We start from the raw sequence: 20725 nt of genomic DNA, 5'->3' as shown, positions 1-20725 counted from the left end.
TACCAAGCACAGGCACTCACCAGGCACAGCACCTGGGTTATTCAGACACACCACTACTGATTTTTGAAATTTAAGGGGGAAAAAAAAAAAGATCAAGCGGTTGCCATAAGCATTGTCCAGATTCAGAAAATACTCTTATCCCCAAGTAAAACTGCCTGAAATAAGGTCATTGGAACTGGCCTCAATATTGGCAGCCTTCAGTGGAATCATAGCTCACTAACACATGACCTAATTCTTAGCTCTACTTTCCTTACTGCCTACCTCAAAAGTTCCCGGACTGCTCTTCTGCAGACAAGGAGAGCAGGACTTTCATGGAACAGATGTGGCTTTCATGTCTTAGATTGGCCAGGCAATGGAACCTTGAGAGGGCAAGCCCCAGAAGGGAGAAAAAATAGAGGCACGTGATCACAAAACTGCCATTTATTTTAACCAATGCATGGATACTCGGGTTGTTTTCTAGATTTTCACAGATACTTTACAGTAGCTTTTCTTTCACATGTTATTGTTTAGCGGCTAAGAAAGGTAGCAGAAGCATTCATTAACATAAATTCTTTGCAAGACTTTGTATTAATTCCAGAAATAAAATTCAGGAGACAGTTACCTAAGAGATTTCTAATTCACATGTGCCCTTTAGTTTGGTTTGTAAAAGCAATTCTAATTAACTATTCTAATAGATTATGGTAATCAGTTCCAAAGTTATTAATCTGCCTACAAACAAAATCACACCTGCTAAAGATGTTCACATTGTTATCAATAGATACGCAAATATTCTTGGTATTGACCTTCCCCTGACATAGGCTAACACAACTAGAAAACTTAATAAGCATCTAATGTCTCACACAACTTTGAAATGACACATTTGGTGTCAACATGTACTCTGTATCATATTTTCTACACTATAATCCTCTTCTTCAGCATTCTCAACATAGCATTAAAGAGTGAATTTTCCTTAAAGCTAGTTTTCTAGCAAATATCCCATCCATGCTTTGTGACATCACAGAAATTTCCCTAACAACTGTGAAATCCTAAACAGAAATTTATTATCATGTCAAGGTGATAAAAAAAGATGAGGTCAGTCACAACTAGCACAAAGCAAGAGTCCTGTTTTTTCAGGAAGATACAGGCCTTCAGGTATAAAGAGATGAAAAATGAAGAAAAGATAAAGTGTGACTATAAGGTGATTCAATGGATTTTCTTGTGTATCTCATAAACCAGCTCTGAGAAAAATTAAAATCAGAGCTCTTACGGTGTTCTGAGCAAGAATGGTGTTATTTAGAGTAAGCTGATAGCCTTCAGTTGTGATTATTTAAAGAGTAACCTTCATTGTTATGCATAAGTGCCATCATTTTAAAATTAAAAGTGACCTGAAACACAGAGTCTTTGAAAATGTCTTCATAAAGTTTTTTTAAGATACCTGCATCAAATATGATAAACAAGAAAACTAAAGTTTCCATTATTTTATACATTTCCATTATTTAAAATTTTTTAAGACAGAGGAAAAAGAAAAAGAAGAAATATTTTTCCCCCAATGCGAAGGACCAATAGATATTGAAAGCTGCCACAAGTATCTATAATAAATTCAACCATCAAATGTCACATGACCGGAAGGTACAGAAATATTTTCTGAGGCAATTGTTCAATTTATCCTTTTACTAAGTGATGCAATCAGTTATACCAGTACGATGGTAAATACTTTCACTAGTACGTGAAACAACCTTTTGGTTGGTTTATAATTTCAAGAATGATCCTAACCCAAGCCCTTGCTTTGTTTCAATATCCCTTGTTAGTACCACAGACCTCTCTGCCTCTCTTGTTTTTCTCAAAAGCAATTTAGAAAATGCCTGTATTTTAGACAAAAGGAGAACATTTGGTGAAAGAAAATTCATCATTAGGTATCTAGAGGTTTGTTAATAGAAAAGGCAACTCCCACAGTGTACCCTAGTGCTCAAGCCAGACACACATGCTCAGGACCAGCAAGCTGCCTTCACAGTGGGCCAAAAGTCATTATCATAATTTTATATTACATAGACTACATTGAAAATTTAATATATCCCAGCAAAAAGAGACAAAAGACATTTTGCATAATGCTTCTGTGAGCGCACTCTCTCTTGCTACTCTTTTAGCCACCCCATGCAGATAATCACACCAGGAAAAAGAAGTTCATTACCTAAGCCAAATCAAAATTAGGCTTTTCTTTTTGATAGGGAACTTCATTAGTAAGCCCTGTCTTATACAGCTGGGAGATTTGATGAATCTATCTTAGAGTAATAATTCAGTACAATCAGCCACAATTTTACCTTAAGTTTTACGTCTTTATTAAGAAAAGTAGAAATATATAAAGTGGATACATGTAGATAAATGTTTAAATATGTTACATCAAGACGCTAACTAAAATCACTTTTGGATATTTGAAACATTCTGGGGTGATAGAAAAAACCCAGGTAAGAAATGCACCTCTTTGCCAACTTACCTACCCATGATTAAGGCTTTCAAGGAAGAAAAAAAACTAAAGAAGGCAAAGCTGAAACACTTGGAGTTGAGGAAAGCGGGTATTTATTGAAACTATTCAAATGAAAACACCTTCAGATTTTAAAGTTAGCCTTTGATTAACAAGCAAACACAGGGGGAAAGAGTCATTTTAGATATCTTCTTAAGATAAAGGCTCAAGATCCATTGTCCCTACATGCCGTCCAAGAAAATATCCACTGTGGCGCTGAGTCTCCATTTATATCATACAAAACTCAAGTTATCCCACAGACACGGAACAAAGAGCCCCACTCTCCCCTTTGTGTGACCCACATATGTAAGTAAGTGCACCAGCATGCAGGAGCGCTGCTGGCTGCAGACGATGGTCTGTGGAACTCCTCCAAGATTGCATCCTTTCATGCTGAAAAAACCCATCTCCGTAGCCCTGGTCGTGGACATAGTTTTCCACACTGTGCTTGAAGCTAACCTTGACTTCTGTAACCAGGCTGAAGTTTCAGTATCATGCAGGGCTTCCTTGGCCATTGTCCATTATGCTTTCTCTTAATCATACAAAGCCAGCTCTCCTCCAAGAGAAATATCAGTCTCACTTTGCCACTTCTTCCCTCTCTTATTGGCATCCATGAATTTCCCCCAATACTTACATCAATCTTATTGCAGTAACGAGAGTCCTGAATTCCTGAAGGTTAAGACTTTTTGAAACAGAGAAGATTACTTAATTTCCTAGGCCTCTTCGGTGTTATCAATCTATATTTTTTGTTAACCCTGGATGGAGGGCAAAGCCTATGGCAAAACAACAACAACAAAACCAAACCAAAAAACTAACCTCTTCCACCTGGTAATAGATGTCACTTCACCCATATTTGAATGGTAGGAACACTCAAGAGACAAATTCCACTTGATTTAAGCTTGAACTGGTCATGGAGCATAAGTGGTCCAAATGGACCAATCCTGACTTCCAATATTGTAATGCTCAACAACCTCTTTTTGAGAAAGCTCAAAAGATTTAAGAAGTCCCTGGCTTAAGAGGTAAAAACTAAATACTTTCGTTCATTTACAACTATTTAAATCGTACTCTCAGAGCATTCTGAAACATAGCATTCTGAATTCTAGCTTCCCCATCGGTTTAATTGAACTTTTACAAATTAATAACATAGTCTATTTTATTCCTTTCTAATGTTTCATCTTCTTCTGAAAACTCTACAGCTCCTGGTAATTTGCTGCCATGTGCAGAAATAGAAAGTGGAAATGAAAGAGTTTCAGATATTTTAAGATATGACAACATAGGAAACCTTTAGGAAGGAACATGATTACAATAGCTACCACTTATAAAGTTTTAACTGTGTACCCGTCATGGTGTTAGATATTTTTCCCCTCAAAACAACCGTTTTAGTTAGCTACTACTATTAATCCCATTTTATGGATTAGGAGACTGAGTTTTTGAAAAGTTCAATAATTCGCCCCAGTCACACAGCACGAAAGTGGAGAGGCTTGGATTTATACTCATTAATCTGACTCTAGTGCCCATTTTCCTAATCACCGTGTTCTCCAACCCTCCCAAGCAAGCAGTGAGCAATAAGCAATTCCAGGAAATCAAAAAAGTTGCTTAATTCTCACACCTGTCCTCTAAGTCACTTATGAAGATGCCCTTCCAGGTGTCCTTTGGGGACAGGAGCTATAAAAAGCATTTAGATATAAAGAAAAAATTTAGGCAGGGAGCCCTATAGAAAACTGGGAAGGATATAGAAAGAGAAATATACGGAAATATGGGCATATTCTATGCCATAATTTTGGTTTCTCTGCAAAAAAGACTATTAATCACTCCATTATCTGGTTTTATAAAAAACACCTTTATTAAAACAACTAACTTGTACTTTCATAACCCTTGCTACTTGGCCACCTTAACCATCACTAATACCTCTTTAAGGTCCTATGAAAGTCACACCACGTCATTCTTCAGTTTTCCTTTCCCTACCCAAATAAAGTTGGGTAGATCATGGCCCAGTGTTAAGTCTTCTTTCATCTTTGCTGACTCAGCTGTACTGTTCTTGTCTCTAGAATTTGTCCTTCTCATTTGACTGTTTATCCATGTTACATTACATTGTGATACATGTGATACAGATGATATATACATGTAGATGTGATCATCTCTTTATATGTATGCCTGGTCTGTCAACCACAACCAGATTCTTTACTCCTTGAGAGCAGGACATACATCTCACGTGTTTGTAAGTAAAAAGCAAAAAAAAAACCTGGACGCTTAAAAACTGTGTGACAAAGAATAGTGGGGGTAAGATTACACAGGCATCTTATAATTTTTTCTGCCCTGGTTCTCTTCTTCTGAATCTTTATAAATTTATTTATTTATTTATTTATTTTTGGCTGCGTTGGGTCTTCGTTGCTGCACGCGGGCTTTCTCTAGTTGCGGCGAGCGGGGGCTACTCTTTGTTGTGGCGCGTGGGCTTCTCACTGCGGTGGCTTCTCTTGTTGCGGAGCACGAGCTCTAGGCGCACGGGCTTCAGTAGTTGTGGCTCACAGGCTTTGTTGCTCCGCTGCATGTGGGATCTTCCTGAACCAGGGTTCGAACCCGTGACCCCTGCGTTGGCAGGCGGATTCTTAACCACTGTGCCACCAGGGAAGTCCCTGAATCTTTAAAGAATACAGAGCAGGGCAAATATTCTAAAATTTGAGATTTACAAAGGCACCAACGCATACCAGCGCACAGTTGACGAAACAACTGCAAAGACAGTGATCACAAACAAACAACAAATGCCAACAACAAGATCAAACAGAGCAGTAATATCAACAATTAACAAAACAAGTGAAAGCAAGGATCTTGAGATTTATCTTTTATATTAAGGTGTAATAACATAGTCTAAAGAGATATTTTTATGTATTTCATAAGAAAGTTGTAGATTATATAAACCCTGGATACTTGGCCATAAAAAACCAATCAACCATCCTGAGAGGGACCAAACACATATATTTTAAAAATTCCCCTCACATTCAATTGCAATTTAGTCCTAGTTCAGAAAATCCAGTTCAGCTATTTTCTTTTTCAACAGATTTCCACATGCTATTAGAAGTACACAGTTAACCAGGTTTCATGCAGTAGACAAAATGGCATTGTGGGATTACATTAGTTCGACAGCTGCTTTATGACTATAGTTTCCAGACCAATTTATTTAATATTGATCTTTAAACAAACATCAGTACAAATAAATTTGAGCACTCCAGTCCCGAGATTTTATATCTATAAAAGAGGCCTATATTCAGAGAAGCAGGGCTGCTTGTATTTCTGCCTTTGATTCTGTTTTCTTTGATCCTACCAGGTATCAAATACATCAATGCCAAATTAAAACAAATCCATCTTCAGACAACACTCGGTTTATAATCTTTCGTGCAGAAAGAATTTTTCTATCAATAACTTCCAGCAAGCGTTTTAACCGATCTTTTTATTGCTTTATTCTGACTACTACAAAAGGCAGCAGTGCCCGGTCCTGACTTGAGCTGTAGACCCAGCTCTACCTGGAATATCTCCCAGGAAGGGCTGAGGCCCATTTCCCCATCTCCAAGCAGCTTGCTCTCTTTAACAATTGCAACCTGGCGGCAGGGATGCACCAAGATCCAGCTGCCCCTACTGAGAAAATTGCTGCACAAAGCTAGGGGTTCCGAAGGCCAATCTCAAGATTTTTACGGGACTACAGTTGACCATTTGGAGGAGGGGACAGCTGGGTGCTAAATATAAATGGGAAAAAAGACTTACATAGGGAAATAGATAATGAATCCTGGGATTAAACACTCGATTCAATTAGGCGGGCATATCTGAATGTGAGGCATAAATGGACCCAACATAATTATTTGCACAGGACTTATTTATGCTCTTTCTTAGTTATCCTGATTGAGTACAGATATGGGGCTCACCAGGGGATGGATACTCCTGGGGTCTGGAAACTGGGATCAAGTTCAAAGTTTTTGGTCACAATTCATTCATGTCTGCCATCTGTTTTTATGTTCATTGCGGTCTATGGATTATATTGATCTTTTGAAGAAATAAAGTTTCTTTTCTGATCTTTTCTCTTCCCTCCCTCTTCCCTCTTCCTCTCCACCTTTTCCTTCTTTCTTTTCTTTTAAATAGAAATATTCTGGAAACAGAGTAGGTCAGTGGAAAAAGTCTTTGTGGGAAATTAAAAATCCCTTCAGCAAAATATTCAGGTTTTTTTCCAGACACCTTGAACCTGCACCATCAAAGGAAGGTATATCTGCTCTGAAACTGTAAGATAATTGTCTACTGTGAGTTATGAATTCTGGCCAGTGAAGGATTGTTTTTAAGAACATTTGAATTTTTTTAAAAAGTCTTTTTACTCTGCCATAAATTAGGGCTCAAGGAGCGATTGAGGGGACACAGTATTTTAATGTTTAACATCAGAGATGCATAAAAGATACAACTATTCAAGACTACTATCCCTCAGACAATCTAATAGCTGGATGCTATAAATAAAGCAACAAATCTATTATTTATATAAGTACTAGCTTCTGCTATGCCCCTTTCCAGTGCGCTGACTTAAATGAACTTGGAGCATTAAACAAATGTACAGAATAGGAACCACATCTACTGCATTTTCCTAATTTGAAAGGGCTCTTCTTCTTCGTTCACCAAACCATTAAAACCGTACATATTCTAAAGATAGATGAAAAGTGTCCATGTGGCTAAATGTGGCTACTCTCCTGCCCCTGGGGAACAGGGTGAAATAGAAGGCACAGGGTTTTGTCCACAATGCTGCTGAATCTAAAAGAGGAGGTAGACCCTCCATGTAGCTGGAAGGCGAGGCTTGGTGCTGCTACGTAACCTCTAAGATGCTACGGTGGGACCAGCCAAAGAGGAAGGTCTTCTTTCAGCTGTGTGCGCTGTGGGATGGGTAGAGAATGATTTTTTTCCCTCTTAGAATTATTGAGAGGATTAAATGGTGAAACACAGGTGAATCTGCTTTGATAACCAGATATCAAGCCAACATAAGGTTCATATTCTTTCTTAACTCATAATTATCATCATAAGATATCTAGGAAGGTCATGATTTTATTAAAGGAAGTCCACCTTTTACGGCTAATATTGGCTTCGATGCTGGCTGACCAAGGGCTGGGACAGGTGGAAGAGCTAGTCTTCTCTCTTGGTGCCTCGCTCAGCATCCCTACCCACACCCCAATGTTCCACCGACGCATCACTCAATGAATTCCTTTAAGGCATCATTCCGACAGAGAACTCTATACATTTTGTATGTCATCCCCACTGCATCCTTTCGCTGGCTAATTCTCAAGGAGTTAGGGCAGGCAAGTGAAGGGAAGATATGCCCCAGTCCTGGGTGCTCACTTCCATTGGGATAGTCTGTGACGAGAGACGAGTCAATGGTCCTAATGAGCCTCTACCATTTGGGTGAGCCATGGGAACTGATGGTCTAAATCTCAGATATCAGCTATGCTCTGGGCAGAGAAAATCCTGAAAACCACTCCTCTGCAGACATTTCCATTAAAACCTTTACAACAATGAGCATGTAATTATTCACTTCTTGCCTTTTACCTACTGACCGTGAGCATCTGAGACATACTCAGCATATCTTTGTATCCCCAGTCGGTGACAGAGTCCCTGGCATGAACAGATGATGAATGAATGAGTACAGGCTAGAGGAACAAACTCAGAGAGGTGATGATGGTTCTGAAACCATGACATACGAGCGGAGTTTGAAGGAAATGGTGAATGTTGATCTTGGAGGAGAATCAAGAGAAGAGGCATGTCAGCGGCAACAAAATATATGAAGGACTTTATGGCAGAGGAAGGATTTGTTTCTCTCCACGTGGACCAGAGGGTGGAAATTTCGGACAGGCTTATAGCATCCTGAGACACCTGCCTTTCCTTCATCACCCACATCTTCGGGTCATAACCCCTAAATATTTCTGTGTTCCATTTCTTCTCCATTTCCCTTGCCAGAGTCTTGGTTCTGACTCTCATCTAAATCTCTTGGCCTATTTATACTTCGCTGCATGTGATCTCTCACTCCTTTACTTCCACGCTCTAGCCTGCTGCAGGTCTTAGTATGTTGTCCCCTGATTAAAATCTCTTGGAAGCCTCTCCGCTATCCTCAAAATAAAACTCAACTTCCTTGGCTGGGAAATAGGGTCTCTGAGGATCTAGTTTCTCCCTGAGTCTTTAAACTCCATGCTTTAGGCATACTCTTCTCTCTGACTGAATACCCTTCTTCCCTGGCCCTCCTGAGGGGCTTGGACTCATCATTCAAGATTCTGCTCAGAAGTGTCTGCTTTTATAAAGTCTCCCTTGCCCCTCACAGGCATGTTCATTTAGCCACTTCCCTGTCTTCTCCTAACTAACACCTTGTGGCTTAGTACATTTCAATTATTTATATTTTTATTTTTATTACCTTGAGGAAAGGTAACATTCTATTTACCTTTGTATTCCATTAATTTTGTATCCCATTTATTCAGCTTTTTATTTACTTTGTTGAGTAAATATATGAATGACAGGGTGATTTACCCTTTAAGTAGATCTTCAAAACTTGGACCAGGCTTTCTGGGGAAGTGTTGATTCCTTAGGTGTTCAGCTGGTAGGCTGGATTAGACTTTTACAGGTTCTTCCAGCTTCTTTCCTCCACTCCCACCCCCTTAGGGCTTGGTGAGCAATGGGGTAGGAGAGAGTCAAGGCAGGCACGTGTGTAGAAGTTTAATCAGAGCTTTCTGTTCAGGCAAGTAGACTAGTCAGAAAAGTCAGAGCTGGCTTCCACTGTTCACAGATGATAAACTAGTCCAGGATCTAGGTTAAGTACTGTAAAAGCCTCCCCCCCCACCCCTCCACAAGCTAAGCCTATCAGGTACAGTGAGAGAGGATTTCACTTAGGGACTCATGTTACACAAACAAGAAATGATTTTGGTAAACAAAAGACTTCAGCAAAGTCCTTTCTTGCGGGATGAGGGTCAGCATATTTGCGCCCTTGATGTTGGTTCCTAATGGTTATTTCTTACATGAGAGAGTATAAACGCTAACATATCATTCCACGGCTTGCAGAGATCTCCCAGAGTATTAAAGAGCAATGATTTACAAGTACTACTCTTATGAATGCACACAGTGGAATCTTTCTACACATTTTTTAAGCACTAGCCATCTGGGAGATCACAGGTCTGCAAGATCACAGATCACAGATCAATGTCTACGTTTAGGCATTTACTTAATGCACTCCAAGGGCAATTTAGAAAATTGTACTCTAGTGATCCCCTAAACTCAGTGCCCCTCCCTAAGTGCCTAACCAATTACCAAGGGGATGCTTTTACTGCTAGAGAGAACTTAACTTTAAAAAAGTTTTAAATCTGGTACTAATGATAGCCTAGAAGATTATGATCCTGTGTTATGATACAAGGAAGGATGCCCTTTTACAGAAAACTGCTCTCTCTGCCTAAATTCAACTTAAAGTTTTGCACATAGGTTTAAGATCTCCTACAAATTTAATTTCATGAGGTGCGAATTCAAACTCTCTTTTCTACCCTTAAACGTAGCGCTTGATTATTTTTTCATACTTTGTTGGCATTAGTGAAAACAGTGTAACTACTAGAGATAAAGTTAAAATGCAAAGTTACAGGTTACTACAGTTCTATAAGAGTCACTGGGACAAAAGTGATGGAAGTTACTCTTACTTAAATCTGACCCAAATTCCCCCAACACTGAAAAATGTGTAGGTGCCTTTCCTACCACACAAACTATGAGAGCTTTTAAAAATAATTACCTACAAACTGTGAAGCAGTCAGTTAGGAACAGAGGGTGCTTACCGTTTTGAATGTGAATTTTTTTAATGGTTCTGATAACTGTGTTTATTATGTCTTTTGGTACATGTGATATTACTAAGTGTATCTTTTTTTTTTAATAGATCTTTATTGGAGTATAATTGCTTCACAATACTGTGTTACTTTCTGTTGTACAACAGTAAGTGTATCTTAATGCTGTCGGTGTGGAGAATGTTGATCAGCTAAAATTTCAATATGCATGTCATCTACACTAATATTTTAAGCAACTCGTTTGATCATGTAAATGGGAATCATATTGCCACAATTTTCTAATAAAAATCTGTGCTTTTCCATTAAAAATCTACTTCCTATACTGTCCATAAAAATGCCCTCCCCATCAGGATTTATGAAGTCATGGGGAAGCCTGCTTGGTCCTGCCCCCTTTCCTGTTATCTTTTGGTGCCGGGGATAATGAGAGACTTGACAACGTGGCTTCGGGTTGGAATTAAAAGCCTATAGCTCTTCCCACTCTGGTTTTATGGGGCCTGGCTGCTGAGACTTCACAGGACCTCGCTGAAACGACCTGTCTACTTGAGCGCCACCTGGTCCCACCCGGCGAGGCCTTTGGATCAAACCCTTCTCGTGTGAATAGAGACAACGTCTGGGAAACCGTGGTGCGGATGTCTCCACAGAGAATCACAGATGCTGTCAGGACCTAACTTCACACTCAGACATTTGATGCATTTTAAAAAGGAATTCAGCCTCAGACTCAAACAGGCAGATGGATGGTCTAACACTTCAAAGGCTTTAGCAGGATTGCCGGTTTTTTTCCTTTGTCCCATAACCCATTCTGCTTCTCCTCCTTCTCCCCAACATGCCTCTGCATGGTTCTCAAGGAAGTGACAGTCTCACCAATCCTAACAGAACACCACAGAATAAGCACCGATCCATTAACTCCCTTATACAATCCCGAGCTTTTCCAGTTCTAACATCAATGGTTCCAAGAGATCAGGGATGGGCGCAGGGAGGAGTCACAGAAACAGCGACAAGACTAAAGAAGCAATAAGACAACACCCAGTTCTGTGTTGTGCTGTGGCTGGGAAACGGTGAGTTATCTTCCAACTTGGAACCTGTTCTGCCCTCACAGTCAATTCCCGTCAGCAAAGTGAAGGTATCCTAGATTGCAGGAAAGGCTGATTGCATTCTGGTTCAGGCCATCTAGGAAAAAAGCCCCAAGTCCAAATTGACCTTTACCTTAAAGGGTTTATTTTGACAACTGACAAAGCAATTATTAAATTAGAAATATGCTGGCAACTGAAGCTGCTGATGTCTACACAAGTTCAAAAATTGCTGCTTTTCCATTAATTAATTATGGGGTTTACACAAGTTGGTCAATTGACACGGAATGTGGACAAAGGATTTTCCCCTGAGACATCCAGAAATAGGTGCATATCTAAGTCTTGCCTCTAACTCTGATAGAACCTGATGCCACGAAAATGTTGAGGGTTCTACAGAAGCCTAAGGTGGAGGTGAAGTAGAGGGGGGCAGAATAGGCAAAAGTGGGCTTCAGAAGTTGTAATCAATCAGTCAACACATTCTTATTATAAGCTAGGGTGTCAACTTCATCCCAAGTTGGAGAAGATGACATTATGTGCCCTTTCATATTTTGAAATTTAATGGGAGAGTGGAGAGAATATTTACTTATGTGAAATCACTTGCAAATAACCCAAACCCAATTCTGGATGAGTTAGGATTGCCAGGAATAGGAAAGGGGAGACAAGCTGCGTCTTTAAAGAAGAGCATCTATTTATAGGTATGGTGGAATATACCTGGGGATAAACTCGGAGAAGATTCAGCTGAAAAAGACCTTAGAGACTGTCTAATACAAAAACCTTTATATAAACCTTTATATAAACCTCTTTATAAATAAGGTGAAATGGACTTGTTTATAGTCTTTTGGTTAGAATGGCAGAGCCAGACTGACAGTTCAGTTCCCATCAACAACCTGTCCTGTGATCTTTCCACAATGCCCTTCCTCTATGTATGTTCTGTACAATAACCTACATGTCAATTTTCTCTATTTAAGAAGCAACATTTCCTCATGCTTGTTCATTCCTTCAAAGCAGAGATGCACAATTCACACACGTGCATATGCACATAAATAGGAAGTATTTTTAAAAGTCTAAGAAGCTAAATGGAAAGACTGGACCTGGCTTAATCCATTCGTGTCTTGACTTAAATTTGATGTGTTGTCTATATCCATGTTTCAGGCAAGAGTATTTTCTTCATCTGTTGACTGTTGTAATTTGCAAAGGCTAGTATCCTTTATATACTACACAATTTAAAATGTACATGCTACATTCTCAGATAGTTAAGAAGTTAAAATATATGTACATTAAACACCACTAAAAAGAAAAATAGCAAAAAAGTGGAAAAATAATATGTTAAAAGTCAAATATCTCATAGTGTTAAAATATCTCATAGTGAAGTGTTCTTTTAAGTCAATAATATAGTGACAAATGCTAATTTTTAATGGCCATAAGGCATGAATAAGTTCTTTCTAAAATACCAAATAAAAATGGTGAATAAAAGATGAAAAAATCAATCTCACTAGTAATAAAAATGGAAAATTAAAATGAGGCATTGTTGGTACGTATCAGATGGAGTTTTCTAAAATTAAAAACATCTATTTTTTAAAGGTCCATTACTCAGTGTGGTCGAGGGCATGAAGACATGGGTCTTCTCACACACAGAGGGAGATGTATATCAGTACAACTTTTCTGACCAGAAATCTAAAACTTCATATGAAGAGCTTTAAGAATTTTCCCATACTTTCTTATAAGAATTTATCCTAGGACCTTCCCTGGTGGTGCAGTGGTTGAGAATCCGCCTGGCAATGCAGAGGATGGGGGTTTGATCCCTGGTCCGGAAGATCCCACATGCCACGGAACAACTAAGCCCGTGCGCCACAACTACTGAGCCTGCGCTCTAGAGCCTGAGAGCCACAACCACTGAGCCCACGTGCCACAACTACTGAAGCCCGCGCACCTAGAGCCCATGTTCCACAACAAGAGAAGCCACCGCAATGAGAAGCCCGCTCACCGCAACGAAGAGTAGCCCCCGCTTGCCACAACTAGAGAAAGCCTGCGCACAACCAAAAATAATAAAGATAAAAAAATAATAATAATTAAAGAATTTATCCTAAGGAGGTAATCAGAGATTGTGGAGGAGAATGTTCATTACAGTGTTGTTTAGAAGAGCAACATATTGGTAAGAATTCAAAATGTCCAGCTCAGACTATGCAGAACGTCCAAGTGCACTGCTTCAATAAAGATGAGCCTGAGTATTTGAAGGGCTATTTTATAATCATTAAGGTATCTAAAGAGTCAGTGTATCTCAGTGGTTTAGAACACAATCTCTGGACCTCAAACTGCTCAGTCCAAATCCTGCCAACTATTAGCTTTGTGCCCTTGGGCAAGTTACTTAATCTTTTAGTGTCTCAGTTCCCTCAAGTATAAAATGGGGGTAATAGCAGTACCTGTCTCATAGAATAGTTGTAGCTTAGATAAATGGATTCACATATTTAGTTAGAATGGTACTGACAAATTATAAACACTCAATAAATGTTAATTATATATTTGATATATCTGAAGAATATTAATGACATGGGAATATGTGCATTATATAATAATATTAAAAAAGCAGAAAGCACTTAAAATGTTATATTGTATGGTAAGATCACATTCATATTTAAAGTATATACATGTGTGTATATATTTGTACAAATAAAAGGCTGAAGAAGAAAAACTTGAAGAATATATACCAAAATGTTATCACTTGGCTCTTAGAGTGGAGGCTGTAAGTAATTAATTTTCCTATATACTTTTCTGCATTTTCCAAATTGGCCATAATCAGAAAAATTACAGATTATTCAAAGAAAAAATAGGAATAGTTTTTCTCTCTCTTCAGTCTTTGATTTTTAAGGAAGGAATTTTCAGAGGAAAGGAAACACCACTATGTATGAAACCATTAAAGCACGGAAAGAGAAGTTGCCTAGGACAGTAAAGGAGACTGAAAAACACAGGGAAGAAGGGGGGAAAGGAAATGAAATGAGGTAAGTTAAGAAGAAATGAACATACCAAGCAGAAAAAATCAAGGAAGGAAATAGGAAGCAAGTAACTGTGCAAAGACCTAGGAGATAAATCAGAACAGAAAACGTAGAGGAAGCCTGGCCGGTTGTCACACGTCTGCATGTCCAGAGTGGTTGGCCAGGTCACCGCTGCTCACAAGAGCCTTCTTTACAGTGAAATGTGAGGTGCTGCGTTACAGGAAAATGGTTAAAGGTAACCGAGAAGCTGATCATTATCAATTAAGCCGTGCTCACTTGGCCCGGAGGGGTGTATTCTACAAAGTGAGCCAAACAGTTTCTTCCACAATTTTCATTTTGTTTCCTTCATAGTACATTTATTTGCTGTGTTACCCAAAGTTTGGATAACCCCAGAATCCAGGCATATCCTCAGGGCAGGGGAGAGAGAACAACGTGATCTAATGATCACCGCCTTACCCCACTTAAGTTTCCTTCAATTACTGGCTGAGGAAATCATCTAAACGAGGAAATGTGTGAAGGCTGCTTTCTACAGAGGAGAAATGATTAATATTGAATAACAAAAAAGAAGCCAAAGAATTAAAATGGACTTTTTAGGGTTGTAAAACTGAAGATGAATTACTGTCACGCCCGTGGATAACAAGGGGCTGTATTCAAGTTAGGTCTGCATCGATTCAGCGGGTCAGTGTAAAATTCAGAGTAGTCTGGTCCACATAGGAAATACTAGAGAGAGAAAAGAAACCCTGAGCCTTGATAGGGACTAGAAAGAATAAAAGGTCTTAAAGTAGGGGCCACTTCAACACACGCAATGTAGAAATTTCATATCAAGGTCAACTGAATCACACTTGCCAGGAAGGTCACAGGACCCAATATGTGCCTTTGAACAAGTTCCTTGGCCTCCTTCGGCCTCCTCACTGTAAAACCAGGATAATAATATAACTGGGTTACACTGGAGGATGAAGTGAGACAATCCATGTAAAATGCTAATCTCGGTGCAAGGTATTCTACAAGTGATAGCTGAAAAATAGTATAAAATTAGCAAAAGAAAAGGGGTTATTATTTTGTAACTATATCAGGAAATGCTTAAGGAAATACTCTGGGAGGATCAGAGAGAGGAAATGAAGATGTACAGAGGCCACCAGACAACTCAGCCTCAGGAACACTCTTTCGGTTCAAAGGGGAATTCTGTTAGACACAATCTGAGTTAGCCCTCAAAGGGTTATTTTAGTGGTGTGTTATTCTATCCATCTTTGCTGGCAGGGCAACATTAAATGCAGAACTCATGAAAAGGAAATTGGGTAAGCTTTCGCCCATCAGAGGAGAGTGGGGAAAGTACCTTTTATGAGTAGTCACCAGTGAACTATGGGAATGTCCTTTAGGATGCTGACCTAGATATGTTCCCAGGTGAATTAATGCTTCTCTGTCACTTTTACTGTCCAAGGGGTGCATAAATGAATGAATGAATGGCATACATTTTGCTGGGTTCCAAGCTTCCTGATTAATTTGAAACAAGTGATGAAGAGCTTATTTAAGAATTTAGTTAGAAAAGCTGGGTTCTTTTGCACATGACACACTTGCACACCCCACATACACAGACACACACATATCACCAGGTTTCCTTGTGACACCACTCCATTCACAGGAACTTTATTTACTACTCTCATTGTCAGGTTTGGGAGTAAAATTTCCATAGATAAGTTCACACATATGTGTTCTTCGCGTTTCGTGTTCTTTACAGCGCTTCGTACATTCCCACAGTGAGAAGAAAAACAGAAACGAAGGTGAGAATTCTTTTGACATTTCCATTGCTTTTCACATGAAACAAACAAGCCATATGTCATAATGGGAATTAGAGATGGCATTTGGGGAAGTTCCCACTTTTGAGGGGAGTGTACGTGTGTGTGTGTGTGTTCTTTTCTGCTAGAGTTACTATAGCAGATAATTTAAAATAAAATTCAGCAGGTCCTGATGTTAAATTTGGGGCACCGAACTGAATTTAGGGAGAGCAGAATTATCAGGCCTCTCTGGGGAGGTGGTCTAACACCTCCTGAGGCCCCTGGCTCAGCTGTGGCAAGCTAATAAGGTTACCCTGAAGCAGATGCAGTTGTTAGTACAGATGTGGCATGGGACCTCCTGAGGCAGGTCACAGTCATGATAACTCATGGTCATATGCAAGATACTCATTATGAAAGCTTGTGACGGGAGACCCTCAGACTGGAGGTATCCCAGGGCGTCATGTTCTCTTTGTCTCCTTTTCTCTCAGTTCACCTCACCGAAGGCAGGCTAATCATTTTTCACACACACACACGCACACACATGCACACACGCACACACACACACGGTGTTTGGGGAGAGTTGTGTTTGGGACACTTTCCCTTCAATGCAAAAATATTGTATATTAACGCATATACGTGGAATCTGAAAAAAATTGGTATAGACGATCTTATTTACAAGCAGAAATATAGACACGGACGTAGAGAACAAATGTATGGATACCAAGGGGGAATGGGGGTAGTGGTGGGATGGATTGGGAGATTGACATTGACATATATACACTATTGATACTATGTATAAAACAGATAACTAATGAGAACCTACTGTATAGCACAGGGAACTCTACTCAGTGCTCTGTGGTGACCTAAACGGGAAGGAAATCCAAAAAAGAGGGGATATATGTATACGTAGAGCTGATTCATTTTGCTGTACAGCAGAAACTAACACAACATTGTAATGCAACTATACTCCAATAAACATTAAAAAAAAACACAAAGGACTTTAAATCATTCTAAGGCAATTCGAGTTATGGGGCAAGTATGCACAGAGAATATCACAGAAATCGAGTGTGACAGCTGGTGTGGGTGTCCAGAAAGGAACTGCCCCTATTTATGGACACAATGGCGAGGAATGGTTTTGGCAGCCAGTTTCAAGGTTCATGGTGTGTGGTGAAATGGGTAATCCTGCGGGTGAGGACTGATTATAAAGAAAACGGTGTGTCTCTTCAACACTTCCCACTGCTCACAGTGTAAAATGATGCTTTGGAGAAGACAGATGAAAACTACTGGATTTAATTTTACTGAAAACCCTTTCAAAGAGAGTGAGCTGATCTTACAAAATCACACAATCTCCTGAATGAATGGAAGGGTGCACGTGCAGTTTGCACGCTGAAGTAGTAACTTGAAAATTGCATGCTGGTAACCTGGGTGAATGCAGGATAGAGTGGAATAATGTACAGAGAGTAGCTTAAGCACCAAAAGAATCTGATTTGTTCAATATTTTCAGACTAATGGAGCACTGCTACTAATGTTCTGATTTCCAGCCCGAGAAGACAGACAAGCAAGCTGACTTCTGAAATTCCCCAACCACTTCGTTAACAAGGGCGGCGGGTTACAACATGATAAGCAGTAGCTTCTGGACACATGGGGGCTGCCTTCCGTGGGGTTTCCGAACCTCTCAGTCCCAGGGGGAGGGGAGGTGCCAGACAGTAAATGGAGGTAAAGTTAAATCTCCCCCGTGAATCATGTTTCCCCAAGAGGAACTCTATCGCTGGGGTCATTCTTTAGCTTGTCTGAACCAATTTTCCTTCCTCTATAAGTGGTCATGAAGAGGACAATTATTGTGCTCCAGTGTGAAACCAAATACTGTTACAAATAGCTTCAATGAAGTTACAATTTATAGGACAGAACTCCTCCATTCATATGTGAGGACAACTATCATTCTAAGATTCTTGCAAATGAAGACCTACAAAAAAATAAGCTTTAATCAAACTAAAGATAAAAAATAATGTTAAGAATAAAAATTGAAGGACATGAAAGCAAAGTGTGATTTCAGATGATACCAGAAGAATGTATGGGAATGCGATTCTACGATCATCAAAAGGCAACGTTTCTAAATAACTTCTACGTCACTAGATCTCTATTTCCACAACACAGAAAACCACTGGAGATTTTAATATCTAAGTTTACTCATGCATTCATTCAGTCCATTAATCAATCATCCATTCAGCAAACTTTTCTTGCCAGCCAATAAATTTTTAAGTGTTTTCTATAAGATATCAGAGATTGTAAACCAAATCCAATAGGGCTTGGCCATCAGACCACACAGTCTGTTATCTGATATAAGAATGCAGTGAAGATGATTGACAAAGATGCTTCAATAATTAAATCCATATCAAACTTGGGTATGGGTTTAGGGTTGGATGTGGCTCCTGAAAAAAAAAAAGGTAGAAATTGAAATAAAGTCAGTTATCTCTGTGACTGGAATATTTCTATCACAGAACCACATATTCATCATAATTTAGGTTCAGTTCTTTAAGCTGTATCTTACAGTGGGCATTACATCAGATACTTAGTCTGGCCAGCAGGATTTAATATGCTAAGACCTGACTCACCAGAGCCTTAAAATACATTCATTATTTATTTCAACTATTAATCTAAAGATTAAAATAAGATAGTATTTGTATATATTTTTCTCAACTGCCCCTTCTTAACTTTATTCTTTCATTAGTGGGGAAACAGAGACAAGAAGGGACTATAATTCAGGATCCCATAGCTAGTTAGTAGCCGAATTCGATCTAGAATGCTTGCTTTCTAATCAATGATCTCAGGTTTATATACCTTAGGTCATACAGTTTTGATAGATTTTAAATTACCAAAGTTAGCACAGGAGTCAATAATATCAGAGGAGAAGACACAGTGTAGTATGAGAAATAAAATGGATCCACACATGTTCTGGGCAATGTAACTATGACCTGAATCACACAGAAATATGCAATCTGGTAACCACACAGATAACAGTGTTCTTTCAATTCATAATAAATTGATAGCATTTTTTTTATGACAAAGATAGTTCAAAGATTTAAAAGTTGCCGGACACGCTAATTAGAGTCAAGAGCAGCCTGGTTTATATCTAGCTCCTTTTTAGCACCGTTTTATTGGTTTGGTCCGACACCATCCCCTGCAGTGTGTGGAGACAGGCCAGGAGTATGAGGGCTGCAGAGCAGAAAGAAAATCAACTGTGAAATTGGTAATTTTATTGAGTTTCACGGGGGGCTTTGTTGTTAAGACACAACGCAATTGGAACAGAACGCCTGTGGTAACACCACGCACACGGTGACCATTTCATGGCCAAAGGTAAACTCCCCCTAACCAAAAGCTACACATACACACACATCCCCCCTCAAAAGTACTTTGCAAGGTGGGAAAAGAAATGGATCTGGTGAAGGATGAATGGTTATGTTGCAGGTACGGGGGCACCGCCAAAGCACAGGCAGAATGGTACGTGTGGAGCGGTGTGTGCGTGTGTCTTTCCCTCCCAACATCTCAGAAGGTTCCTTTTCTGAACAGGGCCTGCTGGTTTGCGTTCAGGGAAAAGCTGTCCTTTTACTATAAATGGTAAGAAGGTCTCAGAGGGGTATGTGAGGAAGACAGGGGCAGAAGGAGAGGACAGACCGAAATGTAATGCCTGAACAGCTGAAATCATTTGGTACTCTCAATCCCCCAGGTAAAATAAGAATTAAACATAGCTAACAGGATATTACTCCCAGTTGGAAAAGATCTGCTTGCTGGCCATGTGAAAGCGAGGTGAACAATTGGTATTTGTTCTAGGCTGGTATTTTTTTTCCCCCCTGAAAGTTTAAAGCAGGAATAGTTAAATCGAGTATGCTGGTTAACTGGGTAAGTACCTTCGCAGCTTCTGTGCCTTGCAGGGCTGTCCCTGTAGTGGGTTAATTTGGTTTCAGATGGAAGGATGCAGAAAGATGTTCTAGGCAGCCAAGATGGGGCAGGGCAGAGGAGGTTAAGTGGCGGTGAAAGCAGGAACACTTTCATTCTGTGAGAAGAGTGTGTGCGTGCAGAACCCTTCTCCTCTGGAAAACACTTTCTCCCACACCAGTACACGGGTCTGAGCAGCGAGCTACCATGCCAAGAAGGCTTCATTTTTGTCATGCATTTGGACCACATTTTTGAAAGGAAAGAAAATAAGGAAAATCAAAACAGTCCTACGTGTCGTCATCAGTTTAATCTAAACTGTATGCGGGAGTGGTGATGCTTTGCTCTCTCATTTGGGGGCACATCTCAGGAGATTTTTGCCCTCTCCGGGGGAAACTAAGTTGTCATGCTTGGCTTCTCCCCACACAAGGGAAGCACGTGGGTCAGACGATGCATGAAGAAGGGAGGGAACAGCGGTTCTATTGGCAGGAGGGGAGAGCACGTTGCCACCCCTCCCTGGGAGGCTCCCTCCACTCCCGCACCAGGGAGAGGGCCGCTCAGTTCACCATTCATGCTGAAAGTGACCTAAGACGGCCAGCTGGCATTTTTTACTCTTATTTATTTTTGTGCAATCGGGATAATAGCTACA

General features: G+C 39.8%; 1 protein-coding gene across 7 annotated transcripts in view; it reads right to left on the bottom strand.

The window, feature by feature from the left end:
• The window catches only part of ZNF521 (zinc finger protein 521), a 280467-nt gene that overhangs the window by 81135 nt on the left and 178607 nt on the right, over positions 1–20725 (bottom strand). Inside the window, exon 5 of one of the 7 annotated variants that reach the window (XM_082355470.1) lies at positions 2553–20725. This exon is cut by the window's right edge and continues 10756 nt beyond it. The exons of the other annotated variants lie outside the window; for them this stretch is intronic. The gene's annotated coding sequence lies outside the window, so the exon portion shown is untranslated. Of the gene's footprint in view, positions 1–2552 lie in introns of those variants that run through there. 7 annotated transcript variants of the gene reach the window in all.

Source organism: Balaenoptera borealis (genome assembly GCF_965194805.1).
Source record: "Balaenoptera borealis genome assembly, chromosome: 14".
Taxonomy (NCBI): domain Eukaryota; kingdom Metazoa; phylum Chordata; class Mammalia; order Artiodactyla; family Balaenopteridae; genus Balaenoptera; species Balaenoptera borealis.
The sequence above is the reverse complement of the archived record's forward strand: the minus strand, read 5'-3'. Positions and strand labels throughout refer to the sequence as shown.